Below are 16,894 nucleotides of genomic sequence, written 5' to 3'. Positions count from 1 at the left end.
CTCATAAAAGCCACTCCAGAATCGATTACATATTATCTATGGCTGATTCTGCACACCAATTCACCAAAGTTCAACACTTAGCAAGGGGTAACTCTAGCCATGCTCCCATACAGGCGCAATACACAATAAGCGCTGCCCCCACCTGCAGAACACTTATGATTAGTCCTTGGTGTCTCCAAGTCCCACAAATTAAGGATAATTTAATGAAGCACACAGACTATTACTTTAAGGAAAATGTGGGGACAGTCCAGTCCTCACAAATACTGTGGGAGGCCTACAAAGCTGTAATTAAGGGCTGAGCACTATTCCTCACAGTGGGTCACAAGAAAGAGAAAGACAGGCAACTAGTTGAACTTGAGCAAGACATTCTCACAAGAAAACAGACACCAAGTGATACCCGGGATGAGAATGAAAATCATGTTCTGGAACTCAAGAGGAAAGAACACAGGGACCTTGCACATGATCTAGCCAAAGCTAAACACAGGGCAAACATATACTGGATTTACGAACAGGAAGATAGGGCTAGTGACTTATTAGCATGGTTGGAGAGGAAAGAAAAGGCAGACCGCTGGATCAAAGTCATACTGGGGCGGGATGGGACTTATCTGCAAGACCCACAACACATAGCAGACAGTTTTGCCAAATACTATAAGAGACTATACTCACCTGTCACAGCAGCTACTGTGGCAGAGGTGAGGGATATGATAGCCGACATACAAATTCTGACATTGAACTATGACGACCAGCAATTGCTGGAATGAGATATTACTACTGAAGAAATCCCTACAGCCATATGTAGTATACAATCGGGAATAGCCGGCAGACCAAATGGCCTCCCAATTGAACTCATCAAAATAACGGCATCCAAGGTGGCACTTCACCTCCTTGAAATGTACCATGAGAGCAAAACCGTCGGGACGTTACCCAGAGACCAAAGACTTGCCTCTATTGTCATGATTCGTAAGCCTGGGAAGCTGGAGAAGGAATTCACTTCATACCGACCAATATTCCTATTAAATGCAGAAGTAAAAGTACTATCCAAAGTGCTCGCCAATAGGCTGATACCTATAATTACAAAACTACTCTACCCAGACCAGTCTGGGTTCATGCCGGAGTGCAATACGCCTATGAATCTACTCCGTTTGAACTGTGTTCTCACTAGGAAACACACCATTAGTGAAAATGCAGCCATTCTTTTGTTGGACGTAAGCATGGCTTTTGATACGGTCGAATGGCCATATAGGATAGCGGTCATTGAGTGTATGGGGTTGGGGATGACCTATCTCGAATGGATTAAACTCCTAATTTCAGAGTCACTTGTTCAAGTGGTTGTCAATGGACATGTATCCACCGCATTAACTCTGCATCGAGGAATGCAACAGGGCTGCCCACTGTCTCCCCTCATACTCGCTCTAGTACTGGAGCCTGTTGCATGTTGGATATGCCAAGACCCATTGATACGGGGGACTTAAATGGGCAAATGAATGGGAAGATAGAATGTCGCTCTACGCGGACAACATTTTATTGTACGTCACCTTCCCTAGTGCTTCAATTAACAGGAGTCTCCAGATTTGCTTGAGCCATGGCAAGTAGTCCGGGTACACAATAAACTGGTCCAAATCAGTTGTTTATTTACTTCATGGGCCAGTACCGACCCTCGCGGCTAATTGTGAGGCCACAATTGTGGGAGATGGGTTTCAATATTTAGGTATATATGCCACTGCTGATCCATCACTTTTCCATGACCAAAACCTACTGGGCCCCTAGACGCGATTGTGGAGTGATGTCCGCCATTGGCGAACGTTGCCTGTGTCACTGCTGCGTCGTGCTGCATTATTTACAATTATGGCTCTGCCGTGGCTTCTGTATGCACTGCAAAATACTCCATATAATGTTCCCAATACGTATTTTAAATCAATTGAAGGGGAGGTCAGGAATCTACTTTGGGACGAGAAGCCACTGTGTATTGCAAGACCCAAAATAGTCTGTGGGTGGTATGATGGTGGCATGGCCCTGCCAGATATCCATGGCTATTACTGGGCTGCCCATCTTTCAATTATTATTAAATGGGTGTACAGAGAGCAGCAGGACCCGACATGTTGGATGGACAGATGGCTGATGGGTCGGGGAGGGTAAAGATAGACACTGAACACAAAACCGCATAGACAGCAACTTACTGGCCCTACCGCTCTCACGGTTTCCCTATGGCACACTACCACCACGAAACTTGGTTGGGGTAATACATTGACACAAAAGACACCCCTTTGGCATGCAGAAGCACCAGGCAAACTAAGAAATTACAGCGGATTCGAAAAATGAGATATCATTGGTATATCGCAAGTTGGAGACTTGGTCAAGAAGGGTAAAATAGTGACATATGGGGACTTACAGAAAGAATATAAATTGTCCATAGGGGAATCATTCCGCTACTCGCAAATCCGATATGCGTTACTGGAGGGAACCAGAGAAACGACTGAGATCCCGGAAGCCACCCCACTCGAGGATAGACTGCCAGCAGATCCCATGGATAGCAAAGCTATTTCATTCACCTACCGGAAAATAATTAACAATTTACTAGACCCGTTGCAACAGCTATATACACGCTGGCAGAACGATGTCGGAGACTTGGCGGAGGCGGATTGGCATGATGCGCTGTCCTCCCCGCATGAGGTGGCCATACCATCATGACTGGGCATGGTCCAATTGAAGGTTTTGCACCACACATTCATTAAATGCACTGCATTGGTTAAGATGGGCCGAAGTAGCTACGCAGACTGTGGGCAAAGATGTGGGGAGACAGGCACATTCTACCATATACTCTGGGAATGTCCCTTGATCCAGTCATTTTGGGCAGGTGTGTGGGATGGCCTTAGAATTATCCCCCAAGATATGTCGGCGCAATATATGGGACGCTACAGTCTTCAATTGAATGGACTTAACATGGGCGGCCACTGGCTTCATGCTAGCTAAAAATAATATCGCCCGCAGATGGGGGGTCTCTGAACTGCCAACTATAGCTGAATGGGAACGGGATGTTGATGAGTGCATGTTGGCTGAAGTTGCAATCTCCACAAATAGAGGATGCCCTACGGAGTGGGACAAGATGTGGGAAAAATGGAATACTTACTGTGGCAATATTTGCACTTCCCCATCGGCGTTAGATCATGGGCCGACAAGGTTAATCCAAAATAGGAATCCAGAATGTGAGAGGGGAAGAGATGGTGGTATAAAAAAATGTCTTGTGCTGAATTGTACCAACTGTACAAGATCTAGTGTGACACTTTAATTGCTTGTAATATGACTTTAGAAATGCTAATAAAAAGTTTAAAAAAATATATATATAGTAGCGTATCTGATGTGATACTATATATATATTCACTGAAAAAACCATAGGTTTAAGGCACATTATACACAAGTTGGTCGCACACTTCTCGTCGCACTTGCAAGTTGCCCCAAAGGACTGTGGTAAATGTAGTGGCGACGGCGGGTAAGCCTATGCCACGATGTGTAAGGAGAACAGTATGTGTTGCATTTAGCCATCCCTGGACACGTGTTTCGAGGTAGTTGCCTCTCGTCAGCAGGGAGCAGGACAGTGTAAAGGGGTGCCGTGTGGACTGCCAAAATGTAATTAAAAACAGGTCAAGTACCTCTCATGGCGCGCAGGTGCAGATCCAAGGCTCGTCAGCCCGTTAGCTCAAGGGAGCCGTAATAATTTGTACACAAGTTGGTCGCACACTGCTCGTCACACCAGCAAGTTGCCCCAAAGAACTGTGGTAAATGTAGTGGCGACGGCGGGTACGCCTATGCCATGATGTGTAAGGATAACAGTATGTGTTGCATTTAGCCATCCCTGGACACGTGTTTCGAGGTAGTTGCCTCTCGTCAGCAGGGAGCGGGACAGTGTAAAGGGGTGCCATGTGGACTGCCAAAATGTAATTAAAAACAGGTCAAGTACCTCTCATGGCGCGCAGGTGCAGATCCAAGGCTCGTCAGCCCGTTAGCTCAAGGGAGCCGTAATAATTTGTACACAAGTTGGTCGCACACTGCTCGTCACACCAGCAAGTTGCCCCAAAGGACTGTGGTAAATGTAGTGGCGACGGCGGGTACGCCTATGCCACGATGTGTAAGGAGAACAGTATGTGTTGCATTTAGCCATCCCTGGACACGTGTTTCGAGGTAGTTGCCTCTCGTCAGCAGGGAGCAGGACAGTGTAAAGGGGTGCCATGTGGACTGCCAAAATGTAATTAAAAACAGGTCAAGTACCTCTCATGGCGTGCAGGTGCAGATCCAAGGCTCGTCAGCCCGTTACCTCAAGGGAGCCGTAATAATTTGTACATAAGTTGGTCGCACACTGCTCGTCACACCAGCAAGTTGCCCCAAAGGACTGTGGTAAATGTAGTGGCGACGGCGGGTACGCCTATGCCACGATGTGTAAGGAGAACAGTATGTGTTGCATTTAGCCATCCCTGGACACGTGTTTCGAGGTAGTTGCCTCTCGTCAGCAGGGAGAAGGACAGTGTAAAGGGGTGCCGTGTGGACTGCCAAAATGTAATTAAAAACAGGTCAAGTACCTCTCATGGCGCGCAGGTGCAGATCCAAGGCTCGTCAGCCCGTTAGCTCAAGGGATCCGTAACAATTTGTACACAAGTTGGTCGCACACTGCTCGTCACACCAGCAAGTTGCCCCAAAGGACTGTGGTAAATGTAGTGGCGACGGCGGGTACGCCTATGCCACGATGTGTAAGGAGAACAGTATGTGTTGCATTTAGCCATCCCTGGACACGTGTTTCGAGGTAGTTGCCTCTCGTCAGCAGGGAGCAGGACAGTGTAAAGGGGTGCCGTGTGGACTGCCAAAATGTAATTAAAAACAGGTCAAGTACCTCTCATGGCGCGCAGGTGCAGATCCAAGGCTCGTCAGCCCGTTAGCTCAAGGGAGCCGTAATAATTTGTACACAAGTTGGTCGCACACTGCTCGTCACACCAGCAAGTTGCTCCAAAGGACTGTGGTAAATGTAGTGGCGACGGCGGGTACGCCTATGCCACGATGTGTAAGGAGAACAGTATGTGTTGCATTTAGCCATCCCTGGACACGTGTTTCGAGGTAGTTGCCTCTCGTCAGCAGGGAGAAGGACAGTGTAAAGGGGTGCCGTGTGGACTGCCAAAATGTAATTAAAAACAGGTCAAGTACCTCTCATGGCGCGCAGGTGCAGATCCAAGGCTCGTCAGCCCGTTAGCTCAAGGGATCCGTAATAATTTGTACACAAGTTGGTCGCACACTGCTCGTCACACCAGCAAGTTGCCCCAAAGGACTGTGGTAAATGTAGTGGCGACGGCGGGTACGCCTATGCCACGATGTGTAAGGAGAACAGTATGTGTTGCATTTAGCCATCCCTGGACACGTGTTTCGAGGTAGTTGCCTCTCGTCAGCAGGGAGCAGGACAGTGTAAAGGGGTGCCGTGTGGACTGCCAAAATGTAATTAAAAACAGGTCAGGTACCTCTCATGGCGCGCAGGTGCAGATCCAAGGCTCGTCAGACCGTTAGCTCAAGGGAGCCGTAATAATTTGTACACAAGTTGGTCGCACACTGCTCGTCACACCAGCAAGTTGCCCCAAAGGACTGTGGTAAATGTAGTGGCGACGGCGGGTACGCCTATGCCACGATGTGTAAGGAGAACAGTATGTGTTGCATTTAGCCATCCCTGGACACGTGTTTCGAGGTAGTTGCCTCTCGTCAGCAGGGAGCAGGACAGTGTAAAGGGGTGCCGTGTGGACTGCCAAAATGTAATTAAAAACAGGTCAAGTACCTCTCCTGGCGCGCAGGTGCAGATCCAAGGCTCGTCAGCCCGTTACCTGAAGGGAGCCGTAATAATTTGTACATAAGTTGGTCGCACACTGCTTGTCACACCAGCAAGTTGCCCCAAAGGACTGTGGTAAATGTAGTGGCGACGGCGGGTACGCCTATGCCACGATGTGTAAGGAGAACAGTATGTGTTGCATTTAGCCATCCCTGGACACGTGTTTCGAGGTAGTTGCCTCTCGTCAGCAGGGAGAAGGACAGTGTAAAGGGGTGCCGTGTGGACTGCCAAAATGTAATTAAAAACAGGTCAAGTACCTCTCATGGCGCGCAGGTGCAGATCCAAGGCTCGTCAGCCCGTTAGCTCAAGGGATCCGTAAAAATTTGTACACAAGTTGGTCGCACACTGCTCGTCACACCAGCAAGTTGCCCCAAAGGACTGTGGTAAATGTAGTGGCGACGGCGGGTACGCCTATGCTACGATGTGTAAGGAGAACAGTATGTGTTGCATTTAGCCATCCCTGGACACGTGTTTCGAGGTAGTTGCCTCTCGTCAGCAGGGAGCAGGACAGTGTAAAGGGGTGCCGTGTGGACTGCCAAAATGTAATTAAAAACAGGTCAAGTACCTCTCATGGCGCGCAGGTGCAGATCCAAGGCTCGTCAGCCCATTAGCTCAAGGGAGCCGTAATAATTTGTACACAAGTTGGTCGCACACTGCTCGTCACACCAGCAAGTTGCCCCAAAGGACTGTGGTAAATGTAGTGGCGACGGCGGGTACGCCTATGCCACGATGTGTAAGGAGAACAGTATGTGTTGCATTTAGCCATCCCTGGACACGTGTTTCGAGGTAGTTGCCTCTCGTCAGCAGGGAGCAGGACAGTGTAAAGGGGTGCCGTGTGGACTGCCAAAATGTAATTAAAAACAGGTCAAGTACCTCTCATGGCGCGCAGGTGCAGATCCAAGGCTCGTCAGCCCATTAGCTCAAGGGAGCCGTAATAATTTGTACACAAGTTGGTCGCACACTGCTCGTCACACCAGCAAGTTGCCCCAAAGGACTGTGGTAAATGTAGTGGCGACGGCGGGTACGCCTATGCCACGATGTGTAAGGAGAACAGTATGTGTTGCATTTAGCCATCCCTGGACACGTGTTTCGAGGTAGTTGCCTCTAGTCAGCGGGGAGCAGGACAGTGTAAAGGGGTGCCGTGTGGACTGCCAAAATGTAATTAAAAACAGGTCAAATACCTCTCATGGTGCACAGGTGCAGATCCAAGGCTCGTCAGCCCCTTAGCTCAAGGGAGCCGTAATAATTTGTACACAAGTTGGTCGCACACTGCTCGTCACATCAGCAAGTTGCCCCAAAGGACTGTGGTAAATGTAGTGGTGACGGCGGGTATGCCTATGCCACGATATGTAAGGAGAACAGTATGTGTTGCATTTAGCCATCCCTGGACACGTGTTTCGAGGTAGTTGCCTCTCGTCAGCAGGGAGCAGGACAGTGTAAAGGGGTGCCGTGTGGACTGCCAAAATGTAATTAAAAACAGGTCAAGTACCTCTCATGGTGCGCAGGTGCAGATCCAAGGCTCGTCAGCCCGTTAGCTCAAGGGAGCCGTAATAATTTGTACACAAGTTGGTCGCACACTGCTCGTCACACCAGCAAGTTGCCCCAAAGGACTGTGGTAAATGTAGTGGCGACGGCGGGTACGCCTATGCCACGATGTGTAAGGAGAACAGTATGTGTTGCATTTAGCCATCCCTGGACACGTGTTTCGAGGTAGTTGCCTCTCGTCAGTAGGGAGCAGGACAGTGTAAAGGGGTGCCGTGTGGACTGCCAAAATGTAATTAAAAACAGGTCAAGTACCTCTCATGGCGCGCAGGTGCAGATCCAAGGCTCGTCAGCCCGTTAGCTCAAGGGAGCCGTAATAATTTGTACACAAGTTGGTCGCACACTGCTCGTCACACCAGCAAGTTGCCCCAAAGGACTGTGGTAAATGTAGTGGCGACGGCGGGTACGCCTATGCCACGATGTGTAAGGAGAACAGTATGTGTTGCATTTAGCCATCCCTGGACACGTGTTTCGAGGTAGTTGCCTCTCGTCAGCAGGGAGCAGGACAGTGTAAAGGGGTGCCGTGTGGACTGCCAAAATGTAATTAAAAACAGGTCAAGTACCTCTCATGGCGCGCAGGTGCAGATCCAAGGCTCGTCAGCCCATTAGCTCAAGGGAGCCGTAATAATTTGTACACAAGTTGGTCGCACACTGCTCGTCACACCAGCAAGTTGCCCCAAAAGACTGTGGTAAATGTAGTGGCGACGGCGGGAACGCCTATGCCACGATGTGTAAGGAGAACAGTATGTGTTGCATTTAGCCATCCCTGGACACGTGTTTCGAGGTAGTTGCCTCTCATCAGCAGGGAGCAGGACAGTGTAAAGGGGTGCCATGTGGACTGCCAAAATGTAATTAAAAACAGGTCAAGTACCTCTCATGGCGCGCAGGTGCAGATCCAAGGCTCGTCAGCCCGTTAGCTCAAGGGAGCCGTAATAATTTGTACACAAGTTGGTCGCACACTGCTCGTCACACCAGCAAGTTGCCCCAAAGGACTGTGGTAAATGTAGTGGCGACGGCGGGTACGCCTATGCCACGATGTGTAAGGAGAACAGTATGTGTTGCATTTAGCCATCCCTGGACACGTGTTTCGAGGTAGTTGCCTTTCGTCAGCAGGGAGAAGGACAGTGTAAAGGGGTGCCGTGTGGACTGCCAAAATGTAATTAAAAACAGGTCAAGTACCTCTCATGGTGCGCAGGTGCAGATCCAAGGCTCCAGCCCGTTATCTCAAGGGAGCCGTAACAATTTGTACACAAGTTGGTCGCACACTGCTCGTCACACCAGCAAGTTGAGTTGCCCCAAAGGACTGTGGTAAATGTAGTGGCGACGGCGGGTACGCCTATGCCACGATGTGTAAGGAGAACAGTATGTGTTGCATTTAGCCATCCCTGGACACGTGTTTCGATGTAGTTGCCTCTCGTCAGCAGGACAGTGTAAAGGGGTGCCGTGTGGAATGCCAAAATGTAATTAAAAACAGGTCAAGTACCTCTCATGGCGCGCAGGTGCAGATCCAAGGCTCGTCAGCCCGTTAGCTCAAGGGAGCCGTAATAATTTGTACACAAGTTGGTGGCACACTGCTCGTCACACCAGCAAGTTGCCCCAAAGGACTGTGGTAAATGTAGTGGCGACGGCGGGTACGCCTATGCCACGATGTGTAAGGAGAACAGTATGTGTTGCATTTAGCCATCCCTGGACACGTGTTTCGAGGTAGTTGCCTCTCGTCAGCAGGGAGCAGGACAGTGTAAAGGGGTGCCGTGTGGACTGCCAAAATGTAATTAAAAACAGGTCAAGTACCTCTCATGGCGCGCAGGTGCAGATCCAAGGCTCGTCAGCCCGTTAGCTCAAGGGAGCCGTAATAATTTGTACACAAGTTGGTCGCACACTGCTCGTCACACCAGCAAGTTGCCCCAAAGGACTGTGGTAAATGTAGTGGCGACGGCGGGTACGCCTATGCCACGATGTGTAAGGAGAACAGTATGTGTTGCATTTAGCCATCCCTGGACACGTGTTTCGAGGTAGTTGCCTCTCGTCAGCAGGGAGCAGGACAGTGTAAAGGGGTGCCGTGTGGACTGCCAAAATGTAATTAAAAACAGGTCAAGTACCTCTCTTGGCGCGCAGGTGCAGATCCAAGGCTCGTAAGCCCGTTAGCTCAAGGGAGCCGTAATAATTTGTACACAAGTTGGTCGCACACTGCTCGTCACACCAGCAAGTTGCCCCAAAGGACTGTGGTAAATGTAGTGGCGACGGCGGGTACGCCTATGCCACGATGTGTAAGGAGAACAGTATGTGTTGCATTTAGCCATCCCTGGACACGTGTTTCGAGGTAGTTGCCTCTCGTCAGCAGGGAGCAGGACAGTGTAAAGGGGTGCCGTGTGGACTGCCAAAATGTAATTAAAAACAGGTCAAGTACCTCTCATGGCGCGCAGGTGCAGATCCAAGGCTCGTCAGCCCATTAGCTCAAGGGAGCCGTAATAATTTGTACATAAGTTGGTCGCACACTGCTCGTCACACCAGCAAGTTGCCCCAAAAGACTGTGGTAAATGTAGTGGCGACGGCGGGAACGCCTATGCCACGATGTGTAAGGAGAACAGTATGTGTTGCATTTAGCCATCCCTGGACACGTGTTTCGAGGTAGTTGCCTCTCATCAGCAGGGAGCAGGACAGTGTAAAGGGGTGCCGTGTGGACTGCCAAAATGTAATTAAAAACAGGTCAAGTACCTCTCATGGTGCGCAGGTGCAGATCCAAGGCTCATCAGCCCGTTAGCTCAAGGGAACCGTAACAATTTGTACACAAGTTGGTTGCACACTGCTCGTCACACCAGCAAGTTTCCCCAAAGGACTGTGGTAAATGTAGTGGCGACGGCGGGTACGCCTATGCCACGATGTGTAAGGAGAACAGTATGTGTTGCATTTAGCCATCCCTGGACACGTGTTTCGATGTAGTTGCCTCTCGTCAGCAGGACAGTGTAAAGGGGTGCCGTGTGGAATGCCAAAATGTAATTAAAAACAGGTCAAGTACCTCTCATGGCGCGCAGGTGCAGATCCAAGGCTCGTCAGCCCGTTAGCTCAAGGGAGCCGTAATAATTTGTACACAAGTTGGTCGCACACTGCTCGTCACACCAGCAAGTTGCCCCAAAGGACTGTGGTAAATGTAGTGGCGACGGCGGGTACGCCTTTTGTTAATATTCAGGCTCCTTGAGCCGGTGGAGCTGACGAGCTCATGGTTACGCACCTGCGCGCTACGAGAGGTACTTTACCTGAGAACACTTATTTTGGCAGCCTACACAGCAACCCTACACACTCACCTATTCCCTGCTGACGATAGGCAACTACCTCGAAACATGTGTCCAGGGATGGCTAACGCTACACTTACTTGCACTCATGACTCGGGCATAGGCGTATCCGCCGACGCTGACTTCAGGGACCACAATTCTTTGGGGAAACACGCTGGTAGGTAGAGCAGTGTGCGACCAATTGGACTTTTGTTAATATTCAGGCTCCTTGAGCCGGTGGAGCTGACGAGCTCATGGTTACGCACCTGCACGCTACGAGAGGTACTGTACCTGAGAACACTTATTTTAGCAGCCTACACAGCAACCGTACACACTCACCTACTCCCTGCTGACGAGAGGCAACTACCTCGAAACACGTGTCCAGGGATGGCTAACGCTACATTTACTTGCACTCATGACTCGGGCATAGGCGTATCCGCCGACGCTGACTTCAGGGACCACAATTCTTTGGGGCAACATGCTGGTAGGTAGAGCAGTGTGCGACCAATTGGACTTCTGTTAATATTCAGGCTCCTTGAGCCGGTGGAGCTGACGAGCTCATGGTTACGCACCTGCGCACTACGAGAGGTACTTTACCTGAAAACACTTATTTTAGCAGCCTACACAGCAACCCTACACACTCACCTGCTCCCTGCTGACGAGAGGCAACTACCTCGAAACACGTGTCCAGGGATGGCTAACGCTACACTTACTTGCACTCATGACTCGGGCATAGGCGTATCCGCCGACGCTGACTTCAGGGACCACAATTCTTTGGGGCAACACGCTGGTAGGTAGAACAGTGTGCGACCAATTGGACTTTTGTTAATATTCAGGCTCCTTGAGCCGGTGGAGCTGACGAGCTCATGGTTACGCACCTGCGCGCTACGAGAGGTACTTTACCTGAGAACACTTATTTTAGCAGCCTAAACAGCAACCCTACACACTCACCTACTCCCTGCTGACGAGAGGCAACTACCTCGAAACACGTGTCCAGGGATGGCTAACGCTACACTTACTTGCACTCATGACTCGGGCATAGGCGTATCCGCCGACGCTGACTTCAGGGACGACAATTCTTTGGGGCAACACGCTGGTAGGTAGACCACTGTGCGACCAATTGGACTTTTGTTAATATTCAGGCTCCTTGAGCCGGTGGAGCTGACGAGCTCATGGTTACGCACCTGCGCGCTACGAGAGGTACTTTACCTGAGAACACTTATTTTAGCAGCCTACACAGCAACCCTACACACTCACCTACTCCCTGCTGACGAGAGGCAACTACCTCGAAACACGTGTCCAGGGATGGCTAACGCTACACTTACTTGCACTCATGACTCGGGCATAGGCGTATCCGCCGACGCTGACTTCAGGGACCACAATTCTTTGGGGCAACACGCTGGTAGGTAGAACAGTGTGCGACCAATTGGACTTTTGTTAATATTCAGGCTCCTTGAGCCGGTGGAGCTGACGAGCTCATGGTTACGCACCTGCGCGCTACGAGAGGTACTTTACCTGAGAACACTTATTTTAGCAGCCTACACAGCAACCCTACACACTCACCTACTCCCTGCTGACGAGAGGCAACTACCTCGAAACACGTGTCCAGGGATGGCTAACGCTACACTTACTTGCACTCATGACTCGGGCATAGGCGTATCCGCCGACGCTGACTTCAGGGACCACAATTCTTTGGGGCAACACGCTGGTAGGTAGAGCAGTGTGCGACCAATTGGACTTTTGTTAATATTCAGGCTCCTTGAGCCGGTGGAGCTGACGAGCTCATGGTTACGCACATGCGCGCTACGAGAGGTACTTTACCTGAGAACACTTATTTTAGCAGCCTACACAGCAACCCTACACACTCACCTACTCCCTGCTGACGAGAGGCAACTACCTCGGAACACGTGTCCAGGGATGGCTAACGCTACACTTACTTGCACTCATGACTCGGGCATAGGCGTATCCGCCAACGCTGACTTCAGGGACCACAATTCTTTGGGGCAACACGCTGGTAGGTAGAGCAGTGTGCGACCAATTGGACTTTTGTTAATATTCAGGCTCCTTGAGCCGGTGGAGCTGACGATCTCATGGTTACGCACCTGCGCGCTACGAGAGGTACTTTACCTGAGAACACTTATTTTAGCAGCCTAAACAGCAACCCTACACACTCACCTACTCCCTGCTGACGAGAGGCAACTACCTTGAAACACGTGTCCAGGGATGGCTAACGCTACACTTACTTGCACTCATGACTCGGGCATAGGCGTATCCGCCGACGCTGACTTCAGAGACCACAATTCTTTGGGGCAACACGCTGGTAGGTAGAGCACTGTGCGACCAATTGGACTTTTGTTAATATTCAGGCTCCTTGAGCCGGTGGAGCTGACGAGCTCATGGTTACGCACCTGCGCGCTACGAGAGGTACTTTACCTGAGAACACTTATTTTAGCAGCCTACACAGCAACCCTACACACTCACCTACTCCCTGCTGACGAGAGGCAACTACCTCGAAACACGTGTCCAGGGATGGCTAACGCTACACTTACTTGCACTCATGACTCGGGCATAGGCGTATCCGCCGACGCTGACTTCAGGGACCACAATTCTTTGGGGCAACACGCTGGTAGGTAGAACAGCTTGCGACCAATTGGACTTTTGTTAATATTCAGGCTCCTTGAGCCGGTGGAGCTGACGAGCTCATGGTTACGCACCTGCGCGCTACGAGAGGTACTTTACCTGAGAACACTTATTTTAGCAGCCTACACAGCAACCCTACACACTCACCTACTCCCTGCTGACGAGAGGCAACTACCTCGAAACACGTGTCCAGGGATGGCTAACGCTACACTTACTTGCACTCATGACTCGGGCATAGGCGTATCCGCCGACGCTGACTTCAGGGACCACATTTCTTTGGGGCAACACGCTGGTAGGTAGAGCAGTGTGCGACCAATTGGACTTTTGTTAATATTCAGGCTCCTTGAGCCGGTGGAGCTGACGAGCTCATGGTTACGCACCTGCGCGCTACGAGAGGTACTTTACCTGAGAACACTTATTTTAGCAGCCTACACAGCAACCCTACACACTCACCTACTCCCTGCTGACGAGAGGCAACTACCTCGAAACACGTGTCCAGGGATGGCTAACGCTACACTTACTTGCACTCATGACTCGGGCATAGGCGTATCCACCGACGCTGACTTCAGGGACGACAATTCTTTGGGGCAACACGCTGGTAGGTAGACCCTTGTGCGACCAATTGGACTTTTGTTAATATTCAGGCTCCTTGAGCCGGTGGAGCTGACGAGCTCATGGTTACGCACCTGCGCGCTACGAGAGGTACTTTACCTGAAAACACTTATTTTAGCAGCCTACACAGCAACCCTACACACTCACCTACTCCCTGCTGACGAGAGGCAACTTCCTCGAAACACGTGTCCAGGGATGGCTAACGCTACACTTACTTGCACTCATGACTCGGGCATAGGCGTATCCGCCGACGCTGACTTCAGGGACCACATTTCTTTGGGGCAACACGCTGGTAGGTAGAGCAGTGTGCGACCAATTGGACTTTTGTTAATATTCAGGCTCCTTGAGCCGGTGGAGCTGACGAGCTCATGGTTACGCACCTGCGCGCTACGAGAGGTACTTTACCTGAGAACACTTATTTTAGCAGCCTACACAGCAACCCTACACACTCACCTACTCCCTGCTGACGAGAGGCAACTACCTCGAAACACGTGTCCAGGGATGGCTAACGCTACACTTACTTGCACTCATGACTCGGGCATAGGCGTATCCGCCAACGCGGACTTCAGGGACCACAATTCTTTGGGGCAACACGCTGGTAGGTAGAGCAGTGTGCGACCAATTGGACTTTTGTTAATATTCAGGCTCCTTGAGCCGGTGGAGCTGACGATCTCATGGTTACGCACCTGCGCGCTACGAGAGGTACTTTACCTGAGAACACTTATTTTAGCAGCCTAAACAGCAACCCTACACACTCACCTACTCCCTGCTGACGAGAGGCAACTACCTTGAAACACGTGTCCAGGGATGGCTAACGCTACACTTACTTGCACTCATGACTCGGGCATAGGCGTATCCGCCGACGCTGACTTCAGGGACCACAATTCTTTGGGGCAACACGCTGGTAGGTAGAGCACTGTGCGACCAATTGGACTTTTGTTAATATTCAGGCTCCTTGAGCCGGTGGAGCTGACGAGCTCATGGTTACGCACCTGCGCGCTACGAGAGGTACTTTACCTGAGAACACTTATTTTAGCAGCCTACACAGCAACCCTACACACTCACCTACTCCCTGCTGACGAGAGGCAACTACCTCGAAACACGTGTCCAGGGATGGCTAACGCTACACTTACTTGCACTCATGACTCGGGCATAGGCGTATCCGCCGACGCTGACTTCAGGGACCACAATTGTTTGGGGCAACACGCTGGTAGGTAGAACAGCTTGCGACCAATTGGACTTTTGTTAATATTCAGGCTCCTTGAGCCGGTGGAGCTGACGAGCTCATGGTTACGCACCTGCGCGCTACGAGAGGTACTTTACCTGAGAACACTTATTTTAGCAGCCTACACAGCAACCCTACACACTCACCTACTCCCTGCTGACGAGAGGCAACTACCTCGAAACACGTGTCCAGGGATGGCTAACGCTACACTTACTTGCACTCATGACTCGGGCATAGGCGTATCCGCCGACGCTGACTTCAGGGACCACAATTCTTTGGGGCAACATGCTGGTAGGTAGAACAGCTTGCGACCAATTGGACTTTTGTTAATATTCAGGCTCCTTGAGCCGGTGGAGCTGACGAGCTCATGGTTACGCACCTGCGCGCTACGAGAGGTACTTTACCTGAGAACACTTATTTTAGCAGCCTACACAGCAACCCTACACACTCACCTACTCCCTGCTGACGAGAGGCAACTACCTCGAAACACGTGTCCAGGGATGGCTAACGCTACACTTACTTGCACTCATGACTCGGGCATAGGCGTATCCGCCGACGCTGACTTCAGGGACGACAATTCTTTGGGGCAACACGCTGGTAGGTAGAACAGTGTGCGACCAATTGGACTTTTGTTAATATTCAGGCTCCTTGAGCCGGTGGAGCTGACGAGCTCATGGTTACGCACCTGTGCGCTACGAGAGGTACTTTACCTGAGAACACTTATTTTAGCAGCCTACACAGCAACCCTACACACTCACCTACTCCCTGCTGACGAGAGGCAACTACCTCGAAACACGTGTCCAGGGATGGCTAACGCTACACTTACTTGCACTCATGACTCGGGCATAGGCGTATCCGCCGACGCTGACTTCAGGGACAACAATTCTTTGGGGCAACACGCTGGTAGGTAGAACAGTGTGCGACCAATTGGACTTTTGTTAATATTCAGGCTCCTTGAGCCGGTGGAGCTGACGAGCTCATGGTTACGCACCTGCGCGCTACAAGAGGTACTTTACCTGAGAACACTTATTTTAGCAGCCTACACAGCAACCCTACACACTCACCTACTCCCTGCTGACGAGAGGCAACTACCTCGAAACACGTGCCCAGGGATGGCTAACGCTACACTTACTTGCACTCATGACTCGGGCATAGGCGTATCCGCCGACGCTGACTTCAGGGACCACAATTCTTTGGGGCAACACGCTGGTAGGTAGAGCAGTGTGCGACCAATTGGACTTTTGTTAATATTCAGGCTCCTTGAGCCGGTGGAGCTGACGAGCTCATGGTTACGCACCTGCACGCTACGAGAGGTACTTTACGTGAGAACACTTATTTTAGCAGCCTACACAGCAACCCTACACACTCACCTACTCCCTGCTGACGAGAGGCAACTACCTCGAAACACGTGTCCAGGGATGGCTAACGCTACACTTACTTGCACTCATGACTCGGGCATAGGCGTATCCGCCGACGCTGACTTCAGGGACCACAATTCTTTGGGGCAACACGCTGGTAGGTAGAGCAGTGTGCGACCAATTGGACTTTTGTTAAGGCACATTATAGTTAGAAATTAGCATTTAAAAAACCTTAGAAATTCACTGAAAAAACCATAGGTTTTAGGGAAAATTATAGTTAGTTGCACATTTCACTCGCACAAAACCCTATTAGTTCCCCCGTTATAGTTAGTTCAGCTAACTATAACTCGCGCCCCGGCAATGCACTGCTGATTACGTCACATTTTGCATCACG

Source organism: Triturus cristatus, chromosome 5_2, assembly GCF_964204655.1.
Source record: "Triturus cristatus chromosome 5_2, aTriCri1.1, whole genome shotgun sequence".
NCBI classification, from domain to species: Eukaryota; Metazoa; Chordata; class Amphibia; order Caudata; family Salamandridae; genus Triturus; species Triturus cristatus.
Note: the sequence above shows the minus strand (reverse complement) of the source record.